The sequence below is a fragment of the Cyprinus carpio genome, chromosome B16 (genome assembly GCF_018340385.1).
Source record: "Cyprinus carpio isolate SPL01 chromosome B16, ASM1834038v1, whole genome shotgun sequence".
Taxonomy (NCBI): Eukaryota; Metazoa; Chordata; class Actinopteri; order Cypriniformes; family Cyprinidae; genus Cyprinus; species Cyprinus carpio.
Genome location: NC_056612.1, coordinates 22,278,501 through 22,284,500, shown reverse-complemented (window position 1 = coordinate 22,284,500; position 6,000 = coordinate 22,278,501). Strand labels below are relative to the sequence as shown.

At 38.2% G+C, this 6,000-nt stretch overlaps 1 pseudogene; it reads right to left on the bottom strand.

Annotated features, from left to right (window-relative positions):
* Positions 1-214: 214 nt before the first annotated feature.
* The window catches only part of LOC122139925, a 27,836-nt pseudogene continuing 22,050 nt past the window's right edge, over positions 215-6,000 (bottom strand).

Below are 6,000 nucleotides of genomic sequence, written 5' to 3'. Positions count from 1 at the left end.
CTGCTTTAGAACAGAGAGAAAAGAGAAAAGAGCAACTTTGAGCTAAGCACAAAAGAAATGTCCTTCTCTTGCTTTCCTAGAGAGTGTGAAAACAATCCAGGCCTTGATTTTTTTTTTCTTCATATCGTGTTTCTATGGCTGGTTCTAAGTGTCTAAGACAACACACAAAACTGGCAGGAGTTGGCAAGGCATTTACAGATAAACAAACGCGCTGGAATCAAAATAAACTGAATGACCTCTAGAGCCACAGGAGGAAGAAAAATCATTCAATAAAACGGTTTCAAAATAGCAGTTTGGCAAGTTCCTGCAGGAAGGATTTCTCAAAAAGAGTTCATAGTTCACAACACATCTGTTGCTATGGCAACAGGTGGAACAACTGGGCCATTCTGTCGATAAAAAGGCTTTGTGGTGATATTGCTTCTCTTCTCATTTTAAGACTAAAATAAAAGTCTTCACTGAGGTCAATGAAATAGTATTTTAAACTATGAATGAGGTCACTTGAGGAACTGGTTCTTACATTGCTAGCAGCTACTATGAAAGTGTACTAAAACCCAAACAAACAAGAAAATGTGCAAAATGCACGCAAACTGCACGATCAGGGCACTTGGCATGTGTTGAACTGGCGTCTACATGTGAACATGTGAACTGAGCCGTGCAGACAGCTGTTTGGATGCTAACGCCAATATGGGTGCCCCAATCCAAAGACGAAGAGGCCCTTCCAAAAGCTCACAGCAGGAAAAAAACAAACCCTTTCCTCATCCTCAGACTAATGAGGGCTTGTTCTGGCTAGCTAGCTCGCTTGCTCTCTGCTGAATGGCACACTTGCATAACCCTGCACAAATGCATACATTTTGAAACATGGTTATGAGGAGTCTTGGGAGTCAGAGTCTTCTTGCTGAAAAGGAACTTTCCCAGACTTCATCCCCTGTCCTCTGCTTCGCTCCACGGACCCGTTGATCTCTCCCAGCGGCAAGTAGGAGTAGTCTGCCTTCTGCCCCCGTGCTTTGCATTTTCCGCACGTCTGGATAAGGTTACCAGCGAGGCTGGCCAGCAGCGACGTTGCCAGGATAGCGCAGAAAACCAGCCAGCTTTGTCTGCACACATAAACATGACACTCTCAGGGGGAAGAGTTGCACTTTGACCTCTGACTCCACCTCTGCTGCCCACAGCCTCCACAAAGCACTTGACTGCAACCAAGGCCACACTGCACAATCCCTTACTTGCATTTGAAAGGCTGAGCTGACTATTAAATTCATCTGTGCCACTCCACTGCTGCAGAGTTGTTTACCAGTACAGGCGGGGGAACTTGGTTCAGATTTGTCCAAAAGCCCGTTCTGCTAAACTAGGGCCTGGAATTTGTCAAAGTGAATTTCCATGCAAATAATCAAGTTACTCAAACACGCAGATAGGGAATGGTAGATTTAAAAGACAAGTTGTTTGAGATAACAGATTTTTTTCTCATGTTGTGGAAACTGTGGCTTTAAAGAGTTACTCCACCACAAAATGAAAAACTTTTTTTGTCATTAATCACTTACCCCCATGTCGTTCCAAACCCATAAAAAGCTGATTCGTCTCCGGAACACAATTGAAGATATTTTTGGATGAAAATCGGGAGGCTTGAGACTGTCCCATAGACTGCCAAATAAACAAACACTGTCAAGGTCCAGGAAAGTATGAAAAGCATCATCAGAATAGTCCATCTGCCATCAGTGACTTACTGTAACGTTATGAAGTGACGAGAATACTTTTTGACTTTTTGAACAATTCCTCTCCTCTGTGTCTCTCCAAATCAGCGTAGCGCCATTTTGGCAATTCTGAGCAGTACGCAGATGGTGTACGCTCTTCTGTGTCAGCAGCGCTGTGCCGATGCGCTGTTTGCTTTCAAACCAAAGCGTAAATACATGTAAAAAACGTATCCTTGTGGCACGGCTGACACAGAAGAGCGTAAGCCGCATGCGTACTAGTCAGATTTGTCAAAATGGTGCTACGCTGATTTGGAGAGAGACAGAGGAGAGGAATTGTTGAATAAAGTCGTTATTTTTGTTTTCTTCGTGTACAAAAAGTATTTTGTCGCTTCATAACATTACGGTTGAATCACTGATGGCAGATGGACTATTCTGATGATGCTTTTCATACTTTCCTGGACCTTAACACTGTTATTTATTTGGCAGTCTATGGGACAGTCTCAAGCCTCCCTGTTTTCATCCAAAATATCTTAAATTGTGTTCCGAAGATGAATAAAGCTTTTACGGGTTTGGAAACGAAGGGGGGGGTACGTGAATAATGGCAAAATTTTCATATTTTTTTGGGATGGAGTATCCCTTTAAGGCATAGGGAAAAAAACATGTCCCTATAGTTGCACCTAACATTTAGTTTTTAAAATATCCTCTATGAAAATGAACCAGAGATGATCACTAGAATGTTCTAAACACAAATGCACCACTGTGATTTTATCAAAACCACCTGTCCTCAGTCCACAATTCAATATATTTCACATAGATTAAAATATCTATATTAAAGTATATATTTTTATAATATAAAATATATATTATTTCTTATTATATAATGTATAGTAACAATGTTATATATTACTAAATATAATATTGTTTTGATAAATATTTTAGTCTTTATAAAATACTGAGTTATGGTCTTAAAGTATATTTTCTGTGTCATATCATATCAGCTCTATTTCAGAAAATATAAAGAAATTATTTTGGATTTTAGACACATTTTCTCATTTAGACTAGGACTGATTATCAACCAGAAACACCAAAAAAAAAAAAAAATCTTACTGCATGCTACACTTGTTAATATTCATAAAAAATATTTGACATGAAAGTACAGATGATTTTTTTTTGTATTTGAATACTGACACATAGTAAGTAATAAAGGTTGACCAAAAATGTTATGGTTTTTCTCAAGAAGTGGTGAGAGGACACATGTTGGCTGTGTGTGTGTGTGTGTGTGTGTGTGTGTGTGTGTGTGTGTGTGTGTGTGTGTTTGGGGTTTTTTTGGAGCACTTACTCAGACAAATAGGGTTTTGGAGCATGAGCGTTCTCCACTTGTCTCCATTCCCTCCACATCTGGGTAGCCAGACAGTGACCAGCTGAAAGATTGTGGGAAAAAAACAATGTTTTTGAATCAAATCCCTTGTTAGGGCAATAACCCTCCATTACAGGCATATTTCTCCTTTCCCCCCTTTGCTAACTTCAGATGAAATTGTGGGAAACAGAAGCGCAAGTGCAACTGTTTTCTGTTTTTGTGTGTGTGTGTGTGTGTTGGTAAATCAGTGTAGTGGTTTATTACTCTGTCAATTAAATTACTTTTTATTTTGATGAACACCCAAGAGTAGAGTAGAGTATAGCTGCAGTCACACTGGTGAAAATTCAGAGAAAAAAATTTGCAGACCCAAAAAAATGTCCATTGTCTATGATCAATAGTGTAGTGAGTATAAAGCACAGCTCACACAGAAGTTCGTTTCAAAACAATGTTGGTCAACCGCCAAATTTAAGTGACCAACTTACAATAGGTTTCAAAATCTGCGAGGGGAAATCTTTTGCACACACATGAGATCACATGGATTCCTGTTGAAATGACTGGATTTTGCCTGTGAAAATTTGCAGAAAGAGGTAAATGTCACCGCACCTTAATTCATAGTGCACACTGATTTTTAATATATAATATTATTTAGGATCAAGAAAATATTAAGATCTATCAAATATCCTTTTTCTTTTTTCTCTTAAAGTTCAATTATAATATCAGTCAAGCGTTTGTAGCTTTTACGACCATTTGCAACATACTCTCTGAACCTTGCAATTAAACAGGTTTTCTGCATCCATTACTGTCTAATACAGTTTGCACTGCCCTATTATTCAGTTACAGATTCTGGAAAGCCTGTGTTAGATTGTGCAAGACTGCAAAGATCAGGGACCTTGCTTAAAAAATAAAGAGTCCTTTTTTGCAGTTCCAGATTCCAAAATTTGGATTTACATTTGGAGTTCAGAAAATTACAGTATAGAATGTTTTCAAAGTGCAACATATTTTATAACGAAACATCAAAGAAAAGATCCAACTGGATATCAAACCTTTCACATAGAGCAAACAATGGAGGAAGGCTATCACCTAGAATACAGAGAAAGATAAGCAGAAAGCTGTTCACGTGCACTGCAGATGGGATCGTAATGAGCCCGTGGTGTCAACGAATGGCCTGTTCCTGAACTCCAGAGAAACAGGGGTTTGGGGTTTATTATTTCTCTGCAGGGGAAGTGAGGAGAATGCATCTTCTTCTCACGTTAAATGACAGAGGTCAGAGAGATGGGATAGAACGAGTGAGGACAAGGTTTTTTTTTTTCTGGTCATGACATAAATAGCTTCTCTGTGGCAGGGGTCATCAGTAAACACGAGGGGCTGCTGGGTAGACTGTGATTCTGTAAGGTCTCTTTTCTCAACACCCGGCAGCTTTGTTTATCACAGATTGTTTGAGGATGTGTGTGTGCAAGTTTGAGTAGAGAGGTTGCAATCATGTGATAGTGAATGAGCAAAGAGAGAGAGAAATCATGAGATACTTTGGCTGTCAATCCATTATATTTTTAATAAATATAAATACTTGATATTCTGATAAATTAATTGGAAATAACTGCTTATTAATTAAATAAAAAAACCTGAATGATTATAATCTAAAAAAAAAAACTTAAATGTGACTGTGTGTGCATGTTCCTATATAACATGTTCCAAAATACATATATAACCCTAAAAAAAAAATCAAACCAAAAAAAATTATATTGGCAATTATATTATGTTATAAAAAATTACACTAGCAATGATATATCAAAACTGCCAATATGTTTTTTTTCAGGTTAATTTTTTTGGATTGTAGGAACACTTGGTTTTATGGGAATTTGCATAATTAAGATTATTTTTATTTTATTTATTTTTTTTTTATAAATAATTGTCCCCTTAATGGATGGGGTTAAATGAACCAGTCCTAGCAAAAACATTTCCAACAAAATCAGACCAAAGTTAAGTGGAAAAAGGCTGGTGAAAAATTGAGATCCGTTAAGGCTCGTATTTCAGGCAACTTGTGTGCCACGTTCTACAGTAGAGAAACTGTGGACAGACACTACGAGCATACGCACACATATAGAAGGACAATGAGGGAATGCTGGTGGCTGAAGCTATAAGCAGACAGGGTTGTGTGCTGAGAAAGTGTGAACATTAAACTGATCTATAGAGACGTCACATGGGGAATGTGGCTCAGTGGTAGAGCATTGCGATTAGCAGCACAAAAGGTTGTGGGGTTCAATTCCCAGGGAACACACATACTGATAAAACAAATGTATAGCCTGGATGCACTGAAAGTCGCTTTGGATAAAAAGCATCTGCTAAATGCATAAATGTAAATGTTTACATGTGGTGTGAGTGCTAATAGGGGGTGTACCGCACCTCTGTGCAGGCTGATGTTTCTTTCTCCTTGGTATGTGGTGTTGCAGCTTCCTGTGACAGCGTCACATGGGCACATATCATGACATTGGCACGGCTGCTTGCAGTTCAGTCCATAGAATCCAAGAGGGCATTCTGGGATGACAAAGAGAGCAAAGACACAGTTAAGATAATCTATTCTAAAGCAGCATTTCATGCATTACTCAAGGCAATTCTCGAAGGCATTGCAAGAAAAAGAAAGGTTGGTTAAAAATATGTTTTATGTTCTGGAAACATCACTTAATACTTGTGTGTGTGGAGAAGTATTTTTTGAGTTTATCTGAGTATGTGTTAAGTTTGTGCTAAAGTCAAACTGTTGGACTCAATGAAGAGCATCAGTCAAGTATTTGCTGACATCAAGTTTTTTTTTTTCCCTGCCAATGAACAGCGTTTGAAAGCATTACAGCAAAAGCAATAAAATTTGCATTCAACTAACACTTTCGTCCAAATTAATTAATTTTTTTTATGTGTTGTTTGTCTCTGTGTACTGGAAGCTTTTGACACTAAATTCCTTGTATGTGC